Source organism: Oncorhynchus keta, chromosome 22 (genome assembly GCF_023373465.1).
Source record: "Oncorhynchus keta strain PuntledgeMale-10-30-2019 chromosome 22, Oket_V2, whole genome shotgun sequence".
Taxonomy (NCBI): domain Eukaryota; kingdom Metazoa; phylum Chordata; class Actinopteri; order Salmoniformes; family Salmonidae; genus Oncorhynchus; species Oncorhynchus keta.
Window position 1 is genome coordinate 33,010,055 of NC_068442.1, and position 24,012 is coordinate 33,034,066.

Consider the following 24,012-nt stretch of genomic DNA (forward strand, 5'->3'; position numbering starts at 1 on the left):
GCAGGCAATACGCTTGACCTCATCTTTACTAGATGCTGTTCTTCCACTAACCTCATTGCAACTCCCTCCAAGTCTCCGACCACTACCTTGTATCCTTTTCCCTCTCGCTCTCATCCAACACTTCCCACACTGCCCCTACTCGGATGGTATCGCGCCGTCCCAACCTTCGCTCTCTCTCCCCCGCTACTCTCTCCTCTTCCATCCTATCTTCTCTTCCCTCTGCTCAAACTTTCTCCAACCTATCTCCTGATTCTGCCTCCTCAACCCTCCTCTCCTCCCTTACTGCATCCTTTGACTCCCTATGTCCCCTATCCTCCAGGCCGGCTCGGTCCTCCCCTCCCGCTCCGTGGCTCGACGACTCATTGCGAGCTCACAGAACAGGGCTCCGGGCAGCCGAGCGGAAATGGAGGAAAACTCGCCTCCCTGCGGACCTGGCATCCTTTCACTCCCTCCTCTCTACATTTTCCTCCTCTGTCTCTGCTGCTAAAGCCACTTTCTACCATTCTAAGTTCCAAGCATCTGCCTCTAACCCTAGGAAGCTCTTTGCCACCTTCTCCTCCCTCCTGAATCCTTCCCCCCCTCCCTCCTCCCTCTCTGCAGATGACTTCGTCAACCATTTTGAAAAGAAGGTCGATGACATCCGATCCTCGTTTGCTAAGTCAAACGACACCGCTGGTTCTGCTCACACTGCCCTACCCTATGCTCTGACCTCTTTCTCCCCTCTCTCTCCAGATGAAATCTCGCGTCTTGTGACGGCCGGCCGCCCAACAACCTGCCCGCTTGACCCTATCCCCTCCTCTCTTCTCCAGACCATTTCCGGAGACCTTCTCCCTTACCTCACCTCGCTCATCAACTCATCCCTGACCGCTGGCTACGTCCCTCCCGTCTTCAAGAGAGCGAGAGTTGCACCCTTCTGAAAAAACCTACACTCGATCCCTCCGATGTCAACAACTACAGACCAGTATCCCTTCTCTCTTTTCTCTCCAAAACTCTTGAGCGTGCCGTCCTTGGCCAGCTCTACCGCTATCTCTCTCAGAATGACCTTCTTGATCCAAATCAGTCAGGTTTCAAGACTAGTCATTCAACTGAGACTGCTCTTCTCTGTATCACGGAGGCGCTCCGCACTGCTAAAGCTAACTCTCTCTCCTCTGCTCTCATCCTTCTAGACCTATCGGCTGCCTTCGATACTGTGAACCATCAGATCCTCCTCTCCACCCTCTCCGAGTTGGGCATCTCCGGCGCGGCCCACGCTTGGATTGCGTCCTACCTGACAGGTCGCTCCTACCAGGTGGCGTGGCGAGAATCTGTCTCCTCACCACGCGCTCTCACCACTGGTGTCCCCAGGGCTCTGTTCTAGGCCCTCTCTTATTCTCGCTATACACCAAGTCACTTGGCTCTGTCATAACCTCACATGGTCTCTCCTATCATTGCTATGCAGACGACACACAATTAATCTTCTCCTTTCCCCTTCTGATGACCAGGTGGCGAATCGCATCTCTGCATGTCTGGCAGACATATCAGTGTGGATGACGGATCACCACCTCAAGCTGAACCTCAGCAAGACGGAGCTCCTCTTCCTCCCGGGGAAGGACTGCCCGTTCCATGATCTCGCCATCACGGTTGACAACTCCATTGTGTCCTCCTCCCAGAGCGCTAAGAACCTTGGCGTGATCCTGGACAACACCCTGACGTTCTCAACTAACATCAAGGCGGTGTCCCGTTCCTGTAGGTTCATGCTCTACAACATCCGCAGAGTACGACCCTGCCTCACACAGGAAGCGGCGCAGGTCCTAATCCAGGCACTTGTCATCTCCCGTCTTGATTACTGCAACTCGCTGTTGGCTGGGCTCCCTGCCTGTGCCATTAAACCCCTACAACTCATCCAGAACGCCGCAGCCCGTCTGGTGTTCAACCTTCCCAAGTTCTCTCACGTCACCCCGCTCCTCCGCTCTCTCCACTGGCTTCCAGTTGAAGCTCGCATCCGCTACAAGACCATGGTGCTCGCCTACGGAGCTGTGAGGGGAACGGCACCTCAGTACCTCCAGGCTCTGATCAGGCCCTACACCCAAACAAGGGCACTGCGTTCATCCACCTCTGGCCTGCTCGCCTCCCTACCACTGAGGAAGTACAGTTCCCGCTCAGCCCAGTCAAAACTGTTCGCTGCTCTGGCCCCCAATGGTGGAACAAACTCCCTCACGACGCCAGGACAGCGGAGTCAATCACCACCTTCCGGAGACACCTGAAACCCCACCTCTTCAAGGAATACCTAGGATAGGGTAAGTAAGGGTAGGTAATCCTTCTCCCCCCCAACAAGATTTAGATGCAAGTGGCTGTTCCACTGGTTGTCATAAGGTGTATGCACCAATTTGTAAGTCGCTCTGGATAAGAGCGTCTGCTAAATGACTTAAATGTAATGTAATGTGATATGGTGCCGTGCAATGCCAACGTCTTTTATCATCTTTCACAGAAAACGAATTCAATTTAAGGGACATTTAACCGCTCAGATCTAATAATGAGATTGTGTGTCAAATATCTCAAATGCTCAGTGAGTTTTATTCTTTGATGCTTAATTCCTCTAACGGAACACATTAGATGTAACAAAGGGATGAATACATCAAGCAATTTACTGGCATGTGCATGGTGTTAGTAGCCCACTTGTGGAGTATTTATGTTTTACTAGTTCTCATCTTGCACATTGAGCTGATAGCCCTACAGAGCAGTGTCGTTTAAAACTGAACACATGCTGCTGTTGTCAACAATGGACCTCAATGTGTCATGCCCCAACCTCAAATGGCTTGTCCAATATGCTATAATGGAGAAAATCAATAATTTCTCTTTCACAGTATTGCCCTCAAATGCTCAATTTTAGCATGCTCTAAATGCATTTCCAAAACCTGTCACTGAAGGAATGAAAGATACACTTGGTTTTCCTGTCTTCTTAGATTTCACAGCATTGTCTAATATAAGTAAATAGTTGATTGTGCTGACATACACAGCTGGGAAGAATGCTGCTGCACAGAGCACGGGGGATTTCACATGAAAGCTGTCAGTTAGTGTCACAGTCAGACATAGGTTGGTGGCTGTGCATGTGGCACTCCTTGTTTTAGACTAGTGGATTCCCTACCGACACACACTACTCTGTTCTCACCTCTTACTGTGTGGTCCCATGCTAAATCATCTTGCTCAATGTCATCACATTCTCTCTGCAATTAGGAAGATAACAGCAAAGCAAAAGGTTGTTAGTCAAAAAGTCAGCTCAGTTTACATCTCCCTCTCCCTCTGGTCAGACCAGCTTTGTGACGAAGATTGGGCTATCATACTCGTACAGATGTAAGATCTAAATTTGAGCCAGTTTGCTATAACGAAAATAATCCTGCAGCAACAGGAAATGTGAACTATTACTGTATGTGGAATATAATTCATTGACATTTTTGTTGGGATTGATACATTTGATACAAAATCAAGTCTGACATTTCCAAGCGAAAATTACAAACTTCAGAAGCCGTTTTAAACCTAAAATGTATTTACTTAACCTTTATTTAACTAGGCAAGTCAGTTAAGAACACATTGTTATTTACAATGACGGCCTACCCCGGGCCACCCGGACGACGCTGGGCCAATTGTGCGCCGCCCTATGGGACTCCCAATCAAGGCTGGATGTGCTGCAGCCTGGATTCAAACCAGGTACTGCATTGACGCCTCTTGCATTGAGATGCAGTGTCTTAGACCATATCTGAAGAACCAATACTTCATACTTTGTGTGAGCTGAAAATAGCAGCAGAGTCAAGCGAGTGCACAGTGAAACAAGTGCACTTGTTTGTATTTGTCTTCCCAGAAACAGCAAACAAGTTGACAGCACAATCAGTTGCCAAGGGAGATGGATTGTGAAAATGCAAGAGGAATACGTATTTCAATAAGTCCAATGTTCAAGCCAAAGTAAATGCTGTCTTCTTCACAGCATGGCTCGATGAACAAAGAAGGAAATATAAACGATGCTTTAAAATAGACAGCTCAGATCTCAGATTAGCTGGGATTCATGCAAAGTGCATTTTCGTCTTCCTGAGATCTGTGGTGAAACTAGTATGAGCAAATGTGACCTTTCAACATATCAAATCACAATTTAAATTTCATAGGGTTATGACACTTCCAACATGTATATGATGTATGTTAACGTCTTTATATATGAGTTTGGAGATTTTCCCATACAGTATTTAGAAGACACCTTTAAATGTTTATTGATGTGTTAAATATCATACTACTCTCATTGCAGCTACAGACACTGTAGAGAAGAGGGAATGTTTTTAGACAACATGAGCTACAGCACCAAGTTGTTGTCATTGTTGAGTCCATCTCTCTTTAGCCCCAAACATTGTGTAATAGGCTACAATCTGATCAATGATTGTTATGCTCAGGCTTCCTGAGCATTAGGCTGGTGATAATGCAGACTGCAGTTCTGATTGGATCTAGTTCCTACATGGCGTCAGTAGGGAGTCGAGTCAGTAATAGGGAGTCAGGTCAGTAATGTGTACAGAGGGGTATGGAGGCTTATCGGTCACCTCCAGTCCATGAATAATACTATCAATATGATGTTGGAGCTTTTGTTAGCAGTGTAAAAATATATAAGTAAAAATACTTATAAGTACTGCTTAAGTAGTTTTTGGAGGTATCTGTACTTTACTATTTATTTTTTTGACTACTTTTACTTCACAACATTCCTAAAGAGAATAATGTACTTTTTAATCCATAAATTTTTTCTGACACCCAAAAGTACTATTACATTTTGAATGCTTAGCAGGACAGACATTTTTTCAAATTCATGCACTTATCAAAAGAACACGTGGACATCCCTAGTGCCTCTGATCTGGCGGAGTCACTAAACACAAATGCATAATTTGTGAATGATGTCTGAGTGTTGGAGTGTGCCCCTAGATATCTGAAAATGGTGCCGTCTGCTTTGCTTAATATAAGGAATTTGAAATGATTTATACTTTCACTTTTGATACTTAAGTATGTTTTAGCAATTACATTTACTTTTGATAGTTAAGTATATTTAGAAACAAATACTTTAAAAAACTTTTACTCAAGTAGACTTTTACTGGTGACTAACATTCACTTGAGTAACTTTCTATTAAGGAATCTGTACTTTTACTCAAGTATCACAATTGGGTACTTTTTCCACCACTGTTGTTAAGTACTGGTGTACTACTGATTGGGATCAAATAGGAGAGTTACACTTCAAAACCATATCATGGCGATGTGCCAAACTGCAGAATTAAATTCCGAATTTTGAGTTAAATGGACTCCAGCCCTGTGGTTCAAACTACCTACACATTAATTAAGCTTCCTCTATTGACAGTATGAAGATACCATAGACTAATTTGACATTGCATACTCTCTGTGTCAGTAAGATGACCCTGCAGTAACCTGGACGTACAGGTTAGCTTCCTGGACTGCCTAGCTGAATGACCAAGTCTGGGTTAACAGGGGTGTCAGGGTGACCCTGCCGGGAATGAGCATGGGGACAATCTTAAAGATGTAGGCCTCCCTCAGGCTCTCGGCCACCTTGTCACTGCTACATAGGAACTCCAGGGTTCCCTTCATCACCCAGCTGGCGTTACTTTCCCCAGGGTGGACCCGCGCTGTCAGCACCTCACATGGACATTTATCTGGAGAGGTGGAGGGAAAGGGTAGAAGGGGAGGGAGAGAGAGAGGGTTACACAATGACTGTTAGTCTGCCACTATAGTTTCCACTCTGAAGGTATTAGTTACACTATCTACATTAAATCAGTAAATCCTCTAGCCACCACTTCTTCCACGTTATTTAATGTCATGTCCAATCAGAACAGGGCTCTCTACAGATCATAAATCCACATCTAAACAAACATGTATTGCTAAGGTTTACTTAAAATCTGTGTCTGTCCTATACAGGTCCCCCTTGTTTTGAAAAAGGTAATACAATTTCTGAAGCATCTAATACATTCCGTACACAAGTCTATAGGGCAGCATCTAGACAGCAGGTCCTGTGAAAAATGTTACTTTCAAAAAGTGAGAAGATGGATATCCTTTCAAAGGCATATCAAATATTAATCTAGCCTGGCTAATGTGACCAGGGATGCCACTCTACCAAAGACAACCACGGAAGAGACAAATTCCTCTGACTCCTGCACTGATCATTCAGCAATGAGTTTCTGCTAGGTCTGTAAAGTGTACACCTTCTTTATACTTCATTTCATTTATATATTTAATTTAAGTATTGTGAGCCTGAGCAATCAGGTTTAAGTAAGTGATTTGTTTTTGTGAAACAAAATGAGCGATAGCAGAAATCTCATACTTTCGCCTTAATTTAACGAGACATAATTTGTCTGCAGGCGGTCCTGTGTTGACAACAATGATACGTTAAGAGAGTATAACTAAATGCATAACAATGCAGAGAGTATAGACAAATGCATAACAATGCAGAGAGTATAGACAAATGCATAACAATGCAGAGAGTATAGACAAATGCATAACAATGCAGAGAGTATAGACAAATGCATAACAATGCAGAGAGTATAGACAAATGCATAACAATGCAGAGAGTATAGCCAAATGCATAACAATGCAGAGAGTATAGACAAATGCATAACAATGCAGAGAGTATAGCCAAATGCATAACAATGCAGAGAGTATAGACAAATGCATAACAATGCAGAGAGTATAGACAAATGCATAACAATGCAGAGAGTATAGACAAATGCATAACAATGCAGAGAGTATAGACAAATGCATAACAATGCAGAGAGTATAGCCAAATGCATAACAATGCAGAGAGTATAGCCAAATGCATAACAATGCAGAGAGTATAGCTAAATGCATAACAATGCAGAGTATAGACAAATGCATAACAATGCAGAGAGTATAGACAAATGCATAGAGTATAACAATGCAGAGAGTATAGACAAATGCATAACAATGCAGAGAGTATAGCTAAATGCATAACAATGCAGAGAGTATAGCCAAATGCATAACAATGCAGAGAGTATAGCCAAATGCATAACAATGCAGAGAGTATAGCTAAATGCATAACAATGCAGAGTATAGACAAATGCATAACAATGCAGAGAGTATAGCCAAATGCATAACAATGCAGAGAGTGCAATTATATAAATGGAATGGAGAAAAAAAAATCAGAAAGCGAAAGATTAATTTGTCTTTTTGAAAAATGAAATAGATTAAACTTGCAAAAGTGACTGCGTGGGGATGCAGGCATCTTATGGAACTGTCCAGAAGATCAGATTTGAGTACATATCACAACAGCCAGAAGCATGGGCTCAATTCCCTGCAAGAACTGCCTGCTTAAAACTGGAAAAATTTATATTTTATATTTTGATTCAAGAAGAAAATGTGTTTGCGGTCTCTCTTTCATACATACTTTTATTTGAGGTAGTATGTGTGTAGCCTATCCATTGTGAGTTCATCACATTCCTCAACAAGTCAAAACTATGCTCCTCAACTCTAATTTCTCCTTATGGTGCAACAGCACAAATTAATCAAACAAGCAGCAACACTAGAATGAACTCGTAACTGGAGAGCCACTCAAACAGGCTAACACGCTAGGCTTTCACACAATCCTCTCCATAATTACAGTCATCTTGACCCCATTTCCATTCATCGTCTCTATTCAAAGCCTAATAAAGCTTGCTCTTGGCACATGTAAAGTGTAAAGCATGGAGAGGTGTAGGCATGTTCTGAAAGGCATCGAGTGATCAGATTCATCAACAGTTCTCCTTGCCAGTCCCACAAGCCAAGGCAAGTTATCTATATTCTCAGCGGTGGGTAGAGAGACTGTGTGTGTTGTGTGTTTTCCCTTAGATATGGACATGTCTCTGGCACACAGGTATCATCAGCCAAACGGTCATACAGAGAGCAGGTTGGAAATGTTTTCTTTGTCTCTCTATCCCTTTCTGCTTCCTGGCTATCTGAGCAAACGTACCACCTGCTGACAACATCTACAATACCCTGAAATGTGTGTGTTTTGTGTGTGTACGTGCACCCTTTCTTGTATGTTTTCCAATGGGTGTACTGTACTGTGTTAATCTGCAGAATACTTTCTCTCTGGTATAATTCAAGACAATGGCTGTGCTTTTAGAATAAATCTGCATATGGCAGTCTGAATATAAAGCCTGGACCACTTTAAAGTATGCTTTATTTCATGATATATTGCCAGTATGTTTTCATCATGTAGTGTAGGCAACAAAAACGTTCAGAAAATAACCACTTTTAACATTTAATAAACACATTCACTGTACAAGCCCCTCACTTCGGTTAACATTAGCCTCTCTTTCACCATGATCACTTATCCTTACATTATAATGCACTGGACCACAAGCAGCACTATTATTAAACTTTTATTGGAGATGAATTGCTATGAATTGACTGTACATTAGACTGAACATGTAAGATAAATGGCTTGTTTGTGGAAGTGTGAAGGTAACAAGTTGACATTAAATGTCTGGTTGCTAACCTACTTCCACACCAACCCCCTTTCCTTTCCTTTCCACTATATACTGACTAATGGTGGTTGATGATCAATCTCCCCACTCTGCCACTCACCCACTTGGACAGGGGCATCCTTCATCTCCCATGGGGTGTAAGTGGTGCTGGAGTCTCCATCAAAGGCTTTCTCACTGAGCAACTTGGTGATTAAGTGCCACACTTTATTCCCTTTGGGTGACTGTCCAACCAAGTAATACATCTGGCCATGGAACACTTGCTTTTTAAAAGAAATCGGACACTTTATTTTTTACATTTTAGCCTAAAATGACATACCCAAATCTAACTGCCTGTAGCTCAGGACCTGAAGCAAGGTTATGCATATTCTTGATACCATTTGAAACACTTTGAAGTTTGTGAAAATGTGAAATTAATGTAGGAGAATATAACACATTAGATCAGGTAAAATACTTTTGTATCATCATCTTTGAAATGCAAGAGAAAGGCCCGATCCCGTAGAGGTTAAACCAAAATAAAGGGGAAATGTACCACATGTGTTCTGGCGTGAACTTGTTGTTACTGAGATGAAGTCAATCTTTCCTATAATAAAACACAGTGAAATGCGTGTCTGGATAAAGTGTCTGAGTTTTCCATTAGTTCCAATTTGTTGTGATTCAAAGCTCTGTCTGTCCCTATTCTCACAAGGACTTTTTGATCAAACCACTCCATCCATGATGTCCCATCACTTGGGTCCACAAGAACAGATCAAACATACCCTAATAGGGAAGATTGCAGTTGAAAGGGAGAACTCAAAGGCTGGTCCTTTTCCTCACACTGGTTTACAGGGTTGTTCCTGGCTCAAAAAGTGGCTTCGGTGGTTTCCTATGCAGGAAAAAGCCTTGGTTTAGTTATAGCCAAACCTCTATTGACCAGTTCTTCATAGTTTCAACACCCTGGAAATGATCTCAAAATAGCTGTCAGGTGCAGCAACAAACCCTCAAAACATCCAGCTGGTATGTTGTGCACCACCTGAGGTGAGGAGGCAGCAACAAGCTGTGAGTGAAAGTTACAAAAACTTTAAATTGAAGAAATAACTGATCAAATGGCAACTACTGAGACAAACACAGTATTGGCAGAGAGAGGATGCCTCGCCTGCACACGCAGAAGTACAAAGCAAGCCTTGAGCAATCAAAACCAATCTCTGTAATCTTTTCCTGTATATGCAAATCAGGTCTAATTAGTACAAATCAGGGTTGTCCATTTATAATCAATGCAGCTTTCATTTTCCATTTTATTAATTAAATATGTTCCAGTCCAAATGAGCTCAGGCTCATTTCAGAGATTGTTCATTATCTAACATAATCTCATTTAGCATGACAGTGTGTTCTAAAGCTATCTAAAGGGAGGTCACTTTTTCATTTTTTTCTCTCTGTGTGATACTGTAATGCGCCTGGGTGTTCGGCTTGTGTACCATTACCATTAGCCAAGGGTCTTACTACTCACCCCAAACAACACCAAACAACCCAGAACAGGTACCGCAAAGTACCCTAAACAGAAAACCTAAAGTACCCCAAAGTAGACCAAACAACCACAAACAGATACCCCAAAGTACCCCAACGTAAACAAATAATTCCAAAGTACAACAAAGTACTCCGAACAACCCCAAAATGCCCCAAACAACCAAAGTGCCCCAAACAAACCCAAACAGTTACCCCAAACAGGTACCTCAAACAGGTATCCAAAGGAACCTAAACAAACCCAAACAGATTACCCTAAAGCAGGGTTTCCCAAAATTTGTTTCACCCTTCCAGCATTGGGGAACATTCCACGCCCCCCATGGCCTCGTCTATTTCTATAGGCACAAACACTGTTGATGACACTATTCACACCCCTTGTGTTGGCAGAAATAACATTTTGCAGGATCAAAGCTTATTTCCTGCAATTCTATAAATGTTGCCATGGGATGTAGACATTTTGTATTGCAATTTTAAAGCTAATTTCCATTACAACAAAATCAATGGGCTAAGAAACCAAGCTAAAAAAACGTTAGCGGACATGGGCTAGTTATAAATAGCTCTCTAGTATCTGCAATGTCTGACATAAAAAGAGAAAAACTGATGATGCACTACCCGAAATGTCACCTTGTGCATTCTACAAGGTGCAATTGTAGGGGGCGCAAGAGGCTGAACCGCCAACCCCTTGTGCCCCCCACAGTTTGGGAACCACTGCCATATAATAACCCAAACAACTCCAAACAGGTACCAAAAAGTGCCCCAAACAACCCCAAAGTGCCCCAAACAAGTACCCCAAACAGGTACTCCAAAGAGTCCCAAACAACCCCAAACAGATACCCCAAACAGGTACCCAAAATTACCAGAAAGTACCCATTTAAATAAAATAAATTGTCATTTAGCAGACACTGCTATCCTAGCTTCAGGGGGAAGGGGTGCCAGGGCAGAGAACAGCTTTGACTGGGATGAGCGGTAGGGGTGGGAGTGCCAAGAGAACAGATGTGGCAGAATGGAGTACTCGGGTTGGGGTGTAGGGTTTGAGTATAGCCTCTAGGTAGGGCGGGAATATCTTCTTGCTGTTCCATAGGCAAGTACCATGGTCTTGTAGTTGATGTGAGATTCGACTAGAAGCCAGTGGAGTGTCCATAGGAGTAGAGTGACATGGGAGACTGGTTTCTTCCTAGGTTCCAGCCTTTCTAGGGAGTTTTGTTATAGCCACCATGCTTCTACATCTGAACTGCTTGCTCTCTAGGGTTTTAGGCTCGGTTTCTGTATGAACACTTTGTGACAACTGCTGATGTAAAAAGGGATTTATAATCAAATTTGATTAATTTACAGGGGTTTGATGGCACAAGTGCCCAGCCAACAGCGAGTTGCAGTAGTCCAGACAGGAGACGACAAGTGCCTGGATTAGGACCTGCTCCGCTTCCTCTGTGAGGTAGGGTCGTATTTACGGATGTTGTGGAGCATGACCCTGCAGGAGCGAGTCACAAAAAATCTGACCCAGCCAAGTAGTGAAAATATAGGTGGAAGAATATTTTGGCAGAATATAATCTTAAATGCAAATGTGTATATTATTTACAGTATGCATGATGAATAAGGTTTCTTTTTTTTCACTTCAGGTGCCTTATCCAATAAAAGAATGCACAGGCATTATTTATTTAAAAACAAATCATAGGATAAAAGTGGTAAAGCAACAAAAACTCTGCCACGTTGACCCTCAATCTGGTTGTGTGTTTAGACCCTTTCTGTACACCATGTCACCCACGACTGCGTGGTCATTCACCACTCCAACACCATCATTAAGTTTGTTACCGACAGCGATGACACAGCCTACAGGGAGGAGGTCAGTAACCTGGCAGTGTACCTGTTTGGGGTGCCTGTTTGGGGACTTAAGGATTGTTTGGGGACTTAAGGATTGTTTGGGGTACTTTTGGGTACCTGTTTGGGGTACTTTGGGATACCTGGGAGGAAGTCAGTGACCTGGCTTGGGGTCGTTTAGGGTACTTTGGGGTACCTGTTTTGGGTTACTTCTGGGTACCTGTTTGTGATGATTGCTAGGACCCTTAGCCAGACTAGTTTTTCTCCAATAGCTTCATTGAGTCAGACCTGAGAACCTCTTTATTGTCTACTTATCAGGGAAACAGAGATCCAGATGAGATTAGATTTATTTTACTTTTATTTAAAACTAGGCAAGTCAGTTAAGAACAAATTCTTATTTTCAATGACAGGCTAGGAACAGTGGATTAACTGCCTGTTCAGGGGCAGAACGACAGATTTGTACCTTGTCAGCTCGCAGGTTTGAACTTGCAACCTTCTGGTTACTAGTCCACCGCTCTAACCACTAGGTTACCCTGCTGCTGAAGTTGATGTAATGAGTTATAACATCAGTATGAGTTCAGTACAGTATGAAACACACAATTCATATCTGGATCAAGCTACAGGATGAAAAAAGGGAGAACAAATCGACCTATCTAAAGAGCAATAATAACATTTCCCAAAGCTCAGATCCAAACCCATTTCAGACATCCCAGAAAACACCATTCTGATTGAGTTCATCAGTCATGTATCACTCCATTGTGTAGCCTACACCTAGTGGACGAAATGACTGGAAATCATCAGAAGCTCAATACATATGGATCATTCATTTACTAAAACACATCACCACCAAAGTTAGTTCCCCAAATGTCACTGCTGACAGTGGTAACATTTGTGTTTTGAGAGTGATGTGGGAGTCAAGCCTATCATTCATGTGATATCAGTCATTATATTCACCTAATGGACCTTGACCAGGCTATCTGACCAATGGGGTGTGATAGATGTGAGCGTTATGATGGACTCGTCGACTACGAGGAGAGACATACTGAGAATCAGAGAAAGATGGTGAAAATGCCAAGGTCAAGACAGATCTATAACAGTGTATAGAGAATGTATCGGAAACAGAGGCAACATTCAATTTAACATTCAAAGCTCAACATCAATATTGTGGATTAATTTACCAGTACATGCCTTCATTTGTTTCATAATTGTGCATATTTCAAACCAAATTGGATCAAATTGAAGTTTCAATCAGATACAGGCTACAGTAATCATGTTGACAAAAATAAACAATTGTGACTCCTACGGTATCTTTCCACCCACATTAACACAAGAAGTTATTTGCTCCTATGGAATCATCCTCTGTATTTACAGCTATTTCAGATGACTTGGCAAATAAACAAGAAACAAATTCAACTCTGAGCTTAAAAACTTTAGCCATACCAGTGTTGTTTATACTCAAGCTGCTCTTATCACAGGACTCTCTCAGCTCACAAACGACTCCATGACATGTCATAAAATGAAATGACCCTTTCTCACCATGACACTGGTGACAGTCATTTATCTTAGTAGTTAACACAAGGCTTCTTTCAATTAAGCAGCAAGCAATTATTCATGTCCTACACGCAATATTATAATTAATATATTATAATTATTATATTATATTAACATATTATATTAACATGTGTCGCTATTATTATCAGCCCTAAAATGAATAAAAACACCATATTGAGTTAAGTTAGCCAACTACTATACTATTAGAGGTGATCTGCAGTGCAATTGAGTTGCATAGTGTTAAATGGGGCTTAATTATCAAACATTAGTTGTCTATTATGTTACAATATGTGTATGAATGTGTATACAAGAAAACCAAAACGGCTTAATATACTATGGTCCTATAAGAGATAACAGAAAAGCACTAAATTGCAAAAGGACAGGTCCCTGGCTGATGTGTTAGCAGAGTGGTAGAGGGATTACAAACTGATTCGTAGAAGATGCATGTTGTATGTTGAAAACATGGATGATCATTTAGTGCATCTAGCAACGTTATTAGATGACTCACAGTACATCATAATATTGGCATACTGCACTGAGGAACAACTGAGAAGTTCCATTATTTGTCCCAGGCTGACAATGTATAGAGGACTAGTGTACTGTATCTCAAATCTATACTAAACCCCTGATAGGTGAGACTGGGGGCAATTGTAACAGGGGGCAATGAGAATGGGCAAGACCAAAGAGTGCCTTTGAACGGGGTATGGTAGTGCCAGGCTCACCGGTTTGTGTCAAGAACAGCAACACTGCTGGGTTTTCCACATAACAGTTTACTGTATAAAGAATGGTACACCTCTCAAAGAACATCCAGTCAACTTTACACAACTGTGGGAAGCATTGGAGTCAACCTGGGCCAGCATCCCTGCGGAACGCTTTTGACACCTTATAGAGTCCATGCCCAAACGAATTGAGGCTGTTCCAAGGGCAAAAGGGTGGGGTGCAACTCAATATTAGGAAGGTACTCTTAATATTTTGTACACTCATGATTGACATGTGTCACTATTATTATCATCTAATGCTAGGCACATGAGGTTTTGTAATGGCAGGTGGGTTGTAAATTGTAACGCAGTGTTAAAATGACCCTGAGCCAAACATCCAAATTATGAAAAGAAAGTTTAAATTATACATGAATTATATGTATTTTCTTTTGCTGTGGTGTGCCAAAGAAGTTGCAAACAGATATAATTTGGTCACCATCAGACTACTCAAATGTTTTGAGGGGAACCGAATATACAATATGTCTTACCTACTTAGAAATAATTATATTTCTTGCAAAATCATGATATACTGTATGTCTATGACGATATGATAATTCATAAACATTCATGTTTTTTAAGTGAATTTGAGTTAAGTGAATTTATTTGTTTATTTTCAGGTGTTACATTTGACCTCAGCTACTGTAACAATAGTCTCTGGAATGGGGGCAAATGTAACATCTGGAATTATTTGGATTAAAAATCAGTATTGTGATCCGACTATCTTCCTCACAGACCTTTAAATGGTATGAATGATTATTATGTAAAAACATTGACTGGCCTAGTTCAAGTGGTCTCTGAGCAATGGAATGAAATACTTATTTGTATTTTTTCTTCTTTAAAAAAAAATGTCTTACAATTGTCTACAGTCTCCCCTACCTGGAAACTCGTCGCTATTTTAAGTGGGTTACATTTAGTAAAGCTATATGTAAGCATATGCACACGACAGACTGTGTGTTTTCGTTGCGAGAGTGAGGTTAACTTCTGACAATGTATCTTCCACCATTTCTCTGACTGTTGCCATGTTACTATGGCACATAGAACAAGTAGTCGCATTATGCTGATGATTACAGAACAATACAATTGGCCTCAGTCTGCCTCAGGAGTAATGTGATAACATCTTAGATAAGCACCTGGCTAGCCAGCTATATAGTACTAGTAGGTAAAAATAGCTGCCTCTTCCTTTCTGTTGGTTGTTATGCAAGCTGGCTAGTAATGCTTTTGTCGCTAACGTTAGCTAGCAACCTAACATTACAGCAGAGTCACGTAGAGACTCGACAGCTGGAATGAGAACAAACTCCATCTGCCTGGCTAGTAATGCAATGACTGCTCTATCTACGTGGCTAGCCACTCATGCAGTAGTGATGTAAATGCTGTCAAATACTCCCACGTTTCTCATCTGACAGCCTGTTTTCAGCTACATTTCCATCAGTTATCCTACTAAATTCGGTGGTCAGTGGATAAATTATCTATGACTTGAAAAAATGTGTCTGAAAATGAACTCGTCACCAGTTGTTGCTCATGTGTAATAATAGCTAACTAGCTGGCTCATGTAGCCATGAACTCCCGAACGTATAGATGCATCTCGCTAGTTATCGTCATAACAAACGTGGACACAATCTTTTCATGCCACTTCCCAGGAAGATGGCACAGCAAAGATGGATAACTGACCGATGCTGGCACTAAGATTGTACTTAACGAACCGTATAGGGCCATAAGCAAACAAGAAAATGCACATCCATAGGCGGTGCTCCTAGTGGCCAGTGATTTTAATGCAGGGAAACTGAAATCTGTCTTACCTCATTTTTACCAGCATGTCACCTGTGCAACTAGAGTTGAAAAAACTCCAGACCACCTTTACTCCACACACCCGGACGCTTATAAGAAATCCCACTATGCCCTCTGACGAACCATCAAACAGGCAAAGCATCAATACAGGACAAAGATTGAATCATACTACACCGGCTTTGATGCTCGTAAACTATTACGGACCACTGTAACGCAAGCCTACCAGACGGGCTAAATGCCTTTTATGCTCGCTTCGAGGCAAGCAACACTGAAGCATGCATGAGAGCACCAACTGTTACGGACGACTGCGTGATCACGCTCTCTGTAGGTCAACATTCACAATGCTGTGGGATTGACGGATTACCAGGCTGTGTACTCAGAGCATGCACGGACTGGCAAGTGTCTTCACTGACATTTTCAACCTGTCCCTGACTGAGTCTGTAATACCCTTCAGGGGTACGTGCTCAGTCCCCTCCTATACTCCCTGTTCCCTCATGACTGCATGGCCAGGCACAACTGGCAATGATGAGACAGCCTATAGGGAGGAGGTCAGAGTCCTGGCCGTGGAGGAGGACCGAGAACGCCCCCATTCTTGTCAACGGGGCTGCAGTGGAGCAGGTTGAGAGCTTCAAGTTCCACATCACCAATAAACTATCATGGTCCAAACACACAAAGACAGTCGTGAAGAGGGCACGACAAAGCCTATTCCCCCTCAGGAGACTGAAATGATTTGGCATGGGTCCTCAAAATGTTCTACAGTTGCACCATCAAGAGCATCCTGACCTGTTGCATCCCTACCTGGTATGGAAACTACTCGGCCTCTGACCGCAAGGCACTACAGAGGGTAGAGCGTACAGCCCAGTACATCACTGGGGCCAAGCTTCCTGCCATCCAGCACCTCTATACCAGGCGGTATCAGAGGAAGGCCCTAAAAATTGTCAAAGGCTCTAGCCACCCTAATCATAGACTGTTCTCTCTGCTACCGCATGGCAAATGGTACCAGAGCGCCAAGTCTAGGTCCAAAAGGCTTCTAAACAGCTTCTACCCCAAAAACATAATACTTCTGAACAGCTAATCAAATGGCTACCCAGACTATTTGCATTGACCCCCACACCCCCTCCTTTATGCTGCTGCTACTCTCTGTTTATTATCTATGCATAGTCACTTTAATTCTAAATACATATACATATTACTTCAATTACCTTGACTAACCTGTGCCTTCACACATTAACTCTGTACCGGTACCCCCTGTATATAGCCTCGCTACGGTTATTTTACTGCTGTTCTTTAGTTATTAGTTATTTTTCTTTTTTTACTTATCTATTTTTCACTTAACACTTATCTTTCTTAAAACTGCATTGTTGGTTAAGGGCACATAAGTAAGCATTTCACTGTAATGTTATATTCAAGGCATGTGACAAATACAATTTGATTTGATTTGATTACATCCTCACTGAGCTAAAGGCTAAAGCTACCCTTTTCAAGGAGTGACACTAATCCGGACTCTAAGAAATCCCACTATGACCTCCAAAGAGCCATCAAAAACAGTCAATGCAGGACTAAGATCGAATCCTAATACGAATCCTGATGCTCATAAGATGTGGCAGGGCATGCAAAATAGCACAGATTACAAAGGGAAACCCAGCTGTGAGTTGCCCAATGACGAGAGCCTACCAGACGATCTAAATTTAATCTATGCTCGCTTTGAGGCAAGCAACACTGAACCATGCATGACAGCACCAGCTGTTCTGGGTGACTGTGTGATCTCGCTCTCCTTAACTGATGTGAGTAAGACCTTTAAACAGGTTAACATTCACAAGGCATCGGGGCCAGACAGATTACCAGGACACGTACTCAGAGCCCTGACCAGCTGGCAAGGGTCTTCACTGAGATTTTCAACGTCTCCCTGACCCAGTCTGTAATACCTACATGTTTCAAGCAGACCACCATAGTCCCTGTGCCCAAGAATGGCAAGTAATAAAGGCTAGGCTAGCTGAGCTGTTTTATTCGAAAACGACTGAGATGACTCAAATCCTGTAGCTAATTTGTCTTCAGAAAGTTTTCATACCCCTTCACATATTCCACATTCTGTTGTGCTACAGCCTGAATTCAAAATATATTAAAAGGATTGGACATTTAAAAACAAAATGTTTTGCCTAAAATGGCATACCCAAATCTAATTGCCTGTAGTTCAGGACCTGAAGCAAGGATTTGCATATTCTTGATACCATTTGAAAGTTAACACTTTGAAGTTTGTGAAAATGTGAAATGAATGTAGGTGAATATAACACATTAGATCTGATAAAAGTTAATACAAACAAAAAAAATTGTGTGTGCAAAGTTTCTGACTGATCCAGTGAATAATTACATTACTGCACAATATTCTTTATCAAGTCTGCCAGGAGTTTGCCCAAATACGCAGAATTGGTCAATTTATACATTTTCAAGTACATAACTATAGAGAACATACAAAAATGCTATGGTCATACAATATTAAAGTGTACACACTCCTAGGAATGTCATAGATGATGGATCATTAGCTTATATACTAACTTTCACACATCCAGATGGCCGGACAGGGTGGGTGTGGAGCCAGAGACAGCAGTGGGTGTAAACTGTAGACCCCAGTTCCAACATTTGAGCATAAAAATTGATTTTATCAAACAAAACTATGCTACATTTTTATCTCTGGGACCCTCAAGATGATAAATCAGAGCAAGAGTACTGAATTTAAGTACATTATTTACCTTAAGAGGTGAATGAATCAAGCCACTTCCGTGATAAATACTTTTTTGTTGTTGTGCACTCTCCTCAAACAATAGCATGGTGTTTTCTCACTGTAATAGCTACAGTTAATTGGACACTGCAGTTAGATTATCAAGAATTTATGCTTTCCGCCCATATAAGACATGTCTTTGTCCTGGAAAGATGGCTGTTGTATACAACGTCATTCTAGTCACATTAGTGCACGTTAGCAACAACCGTCCCGGTTTAGGGACACCGATCCCGTAAAGGTTAAAGAGATTTTTTTCTTGAACCCATCTGCACACAACACCCCAAAATGTCAAAGTGAAAACATGTTTTTAGACAGAATATCTCATTTACATAAGTATTCACACCACTGACTTGTTACTGAAAACATATTTCCATTTTGATACTTTGGGGTATTGTGTGTAAATCAGTGACACAAAATCTCTATTTTTTTTAATTCAGGCTGTAACAACAAAATGTGGGGGAAAAAATCAAGGGCTGGTGTGAATACTTTCTGAAGGCTTTAACGGTTGTCGTCTGGAGAAAAAGAGGAGGACCAATGCGCAGCGTGGTAAGTGTCCATTATTTTAATAAAACAACTGAACACTGAACAAAACGACAAAAATGACCAGTCCTGTAAGGTGACTAAAAATACTAAACAGAAAATAATCACCCACAAATAAAATGGGTAAACAGGCAACCTAAGTATGATTCTACTTCCGGCGCCGACAGAGATGGCCGCCTCGCTTCGCGTTCCTAGGAAACTATGCAGTTTTTTGTTTTTTTTACGTGTTATTTCTTACATTAGTACCCCAGGTCATCTTAGGTTTCATTACATACAGTCGAGAAGAACTACTGAATATAAGATCAGCGTCAACTCACCATCAGTACGACCAAGAATATGTTTTCCGCGACGCGGATCCTGTGTTCTGCCTTACAAACAGGTCAACGGAATTGATTCCATGCAGCGACCCCAAAAAACGACTTCGTAAAAGAGGGAAAAGTAGCGGTCTTCTGGTCAGACTCCGGACACGGGCACATCGTGCACCACTCCCTAGCATTCTTCTTGCCAATGTCCAGTCTCTTGACAACAAGCTTGATGAAATACGAGCAAGGGTAGCATTCCAGAGGGACATCAGAGACTGTAACGTTCTCTGCTTCACGGAAACATGGCTCACTGGAGAGACGCTATCCGGGGCGGTGCAGCCAACGGGTTTCTCCACGCATCGCGCCGACAGAAACAAACATCTTTCTGGTAAGAAGAGTGGCGGGGGCGTATGCCTCATGACTAACGAGACATGGTGTGATGTAAGAAACATACAGGAACTCAAATCCTTCTGTTCACCTGATTTAGAATTCCTCACAATCAAATGTAGACCGCATTATCTACCAAGAGAATTCTCTTCGATTATAATCACAGCCGTATATATCCCCCCCCAAGCAGACACATCGATGGCTCTGAACGAACTTTATTTAACTCTTTGCAAACTGTAAACCATTTATGCGGAGGCTGCATTCATTGTAGCTGGGGATTTTAACAAAGCTAATCTGAAAACAAGACTCCCTAAATTTTATCAGCATATCGATTGCGCAACCAGGGTTGGTAAAACCTTGGATCATTGTTACTCTGACTTCCGCGACGCATATAAGGCCCTGCCCCGACCCCCTTTCGGAAAAGCTGACCACGACTCCATTTTGTTGATCCCTGCCTACAGACAGAAACTTAAACAAGAGGCTCCCACGCTGAGGTCTGTCCAACGCTGGTCTGACCAAGCTGACTCCACACTCCAAGACTGCTTCCATCACGTGGACTGGGACATGTTTCGTAATGCGTCAGATAAAAATATTGACGAATACGCTGATTCGGTGTGCGAGTTCATTAGAACGTGCGTTGAAGATGTCGTTCCCATAGCAACGACAAAAACATTCCCTAACCAGAAACCGTGGATTGATGGCAGCATTCGCGTGAAACTGAAAGCGCGAACCACTGCTTTTAATCAGGGCAAGGTGTCTGGTAACATGACCGAATACAAACAGTGCAGCTATTCCCTCCGCAAGGCTATTAAACAAGCTAAGCGTCAGTACAGAGACAAAGTAGAATCTCAATTCAACAGCTCAGACACAAGAGGCATGTGGCAGGGTCTACAGTCAATCACGAAACCCAGCCCAGTCACGGACCAGGATGTCTTGCTCCCAGGCAGACTAAATAACTTTTTTGCCCGCTTTGAGGACAATACAGTGCCACTGACACGGCCTGCAACGAAAACATGCGGTCTCTCCTTCACTGCAGCCGAGGTGAGTAAGACATTTAAACGTGTTAACCCTCGCAAGGCTGCAGGCCCAGACGGCATCCCCAGCCGCGCCCTCAGAGCATGCGCAAACCAGCTGGCCGGTGTGTTTACGGACATATTCAATCAATCCCTATACCAGTCTGCTGTTCCCACATGCTTCAAGAGGGCCACCATTGTTCCTGTTCCCAAGAAAGCTAAGGTAACTGAGCTAAACGACTACCGCCCCGTAGCACTTACTTCCGTCATCATGAAGTGCTTTGAGAGACTAGTCAAGGACCATATCACCTCCACCCTACCTGACACCCTAGACCCACTCCAATTTGCTTACCGCCCAAATAGGTCCACAGACGATGCAATCTCAACCACACTGCACACTGCCCTAACCCACCTGGACAAGAGGAATACCTATATGAGAATGCTGTTCATCGACTACAGCTCGGCATTCAACACCATAGTACCCTCCAAGCTCGTCATCAAGCTCGAGAACCTGGGTCTCGACCCCGCCCTGTGCAACTGGGTACTGGACTTCCTGACGGGCCGCCCCCAGGTGGTGAGGGTAGGCAACAACATCTCCTCCCAGCTGATCCTCAACACGGGGGCCCCACAAGGGTGCGTTCTGAGCCCTCTCCTGTACTCCCTGTTCACCCACGACTGCGTGGCCACGCACGCTCCAACTCAATCGTCAAGTTTGCGGACGACACAACAGTGATAGGCTTGATTACCAACAACGACGAGACGGCCTACATGGAGGAGGTGAGGGCCCTCGGAGTGTGGTGTCAGGAAAATAACCTCACACTCAACGTCAACAAAACTAAGGAGATGATTGTGGACTTCAGGAAACAGCAGAGGGAACACCCCCCTATCCACATCGATGGAACAGTAGTGGAGAGGGTAGCAAGTTTTAAGTTCCTCGGCATACACATCACAGACAAACTGAATTGGGCCACTCACACTGACAGCGTTGTGAAGAAGGCACAGCAGCGCCTCTTCAACCTCAGGAGGCTGAAGAAATTTGGCTTGTCACCAAAAGCACTCACAAACTTCTACAGATGCACAATCGAGAGCATCCTGGCGGGCTGTATCACCGCCTGGTACGGCAACTGCTCCGCCCTCAACCGTAAGGCTCTCCAGAGGGTAGTGAGGTCTGCACAATGCATCACCGGGGGCAAACTACCTGCCCTCCAGGACACCTACACCACCCGATGTTACAGGAAGGCCATAAAGATCATCAAGGACATCAACCACCCGAGCCACTGCCTGTTCACCCCGCTATCATCCAGAAGGCGAGGTCAGTACAGGTGCATCAAAGCTGGGACCGAGAGACTGAAAAACAGCTTCTATCTCAAGGCCATCAGACTGTAAAATAGCCACCACTAACATTGAGTGGCTGCTGCCAACACACTGACATTGACACTGACCCAACTCCAGCCACTTTAATAATGGGAATTGATGGGAAATGATGTAAATATATCACTAGCCACTTTAAACAATGCTACCTTATATAATGTTACTTACCCTACATTATTCATCTCATATGCATACGTATATACTGTACTCTATATCATCGACTGCATCCTTATGTAATACATGTATCACTAGCCACTTTAACTATGCCACTTTGTTTACTTTGTCTACATACTCATTTCATATGTATATACTGGACTTGATACCATCTACTGTATGCTGACCTGTACCATCACTCATTCATATATCCTTATGTACATATTCTTTATCCCCTTACACTGTGACAGTAGTTTTGGAATTGTTAGTTAGATTACTTGTTGGTTATCACTGCATTGTCGGAACTGGAAGCACAAGCATTTCGCTACACTCGCATTAACATCTGCTAACCATGTGTATGTGACAAATAAAATTTGATTTGATTTTGATTTGATAATCAGAGACAACGATCGACAGCTGCCTCTGATTGAGAACCATGCCAGGCCAAACACAGAAATACAACATAGAAAAAAGAACATAGACAACCCACCCCAACTCACGCCCTGACCAAACTAACACAAAGACGAAATAAAGGAACTAAGGTTAGAATGTGACAAAGGCAATTTAGCTAGCTAGTCCACCTATGTGACAAACAATATTATTCTTGTGCGGGAATATTAGATTAGCCTGTTTTATTTTAAGATAACCTTAATTGAAGTTTGTGCTTACTACTGGTTACAGATCTTTTTATTTTTATATTTTTTATTTCACCTTTATTTAACCAAGTAGGCTAGTTGAGAACAAGTTCTCATTTGCAACTGCGACCTGGCCAAGATAAAGCATAGCAGTGTGAACAGACAACACAGAGTTACACATGGAGTAAACAATTAACAAGGAGAGAGAGCAGTTCAGCGTATTTTTATTTTGTAAAATGGCACTCATTCAGTGAGTGACCAGGCTACTGCCGATGATAGGAAATTGTCAAAGGCTTGGAACCCATTTCAGCCTATCAGATTGGAGATTTTTCTAGATTATAACAACAACTCCAGCAAAATACCATGATGTGTGTGAGATAGAAAAATTACGTATTTAACTGATCGATTTTATATTAATGGTTAACAATTAATATTTATCTAATAGTAAGACATTTCTGTCCTGCTAGTGTCTGTGTTTTCATGGGCTTCACTCTAGTTCACTGCAGCTAATCTGGGCGTATGGTCACTTGAGATGGCTTGAGCTGACAAATGAGTTAAAGACTGCATTACATAGCCAAGAATGTGTTTTACTAGAGATAACTTAGGAGTAGAACAATACCTCATTGTCTCAAAATCATCCTTGCATCTGGGAAACTAAGCCAGGGTGGGGTTAAGACAACAACCCACATGCAGATAATGACAGGATGAACCCAGAGTGGCTTATGATGCTCCTTGGTCTGCATGAGGAGGGTTGAACCAACCATGACTGAGCATTATTAGTGTCAACTATATATAGTACTCTGCATTTGTGTAAAGGTTAGGTTACTCGGTCCAACACTCAAGGGTGTGGGGTCGAACAGCCTCATTATTGCAACAATTCATCAATATTAAATAAAGATTATTGTTTGAAGAAATGACCAAGTCTCTCTCAGTACTG

The 24,012-nt window shown here is 42.6% G+C and overlaps 1 protein-coding gene across 4 annotated transcripts in view; it reads left to right on the plus strand.

Annotated features, from left to right (window-relative positions):
• Positions 1-24,012, plus strand: part of LOC118401366 (kelch-like protein 25) — a 997,662-nt gene that overhangs the window by 798,118 nt on the left and 175,532 nt on the right. The window contains exon 1 of one of the 4 annotated variants that reach the window (XR_008075529.1): positions 2,171-2,276. The exons of the other annotated variants lie outside the window; for them this stretch is intronic. The gene's annotated coding sequence lies outside the window, so the exon portion shown is untranslated. Of the gene's footprint in view, positions 1-2,170; positions 2,277-24,012 lie in introns of those variants that run through there. 4 annotated transcript variants of the gene reach the window in all.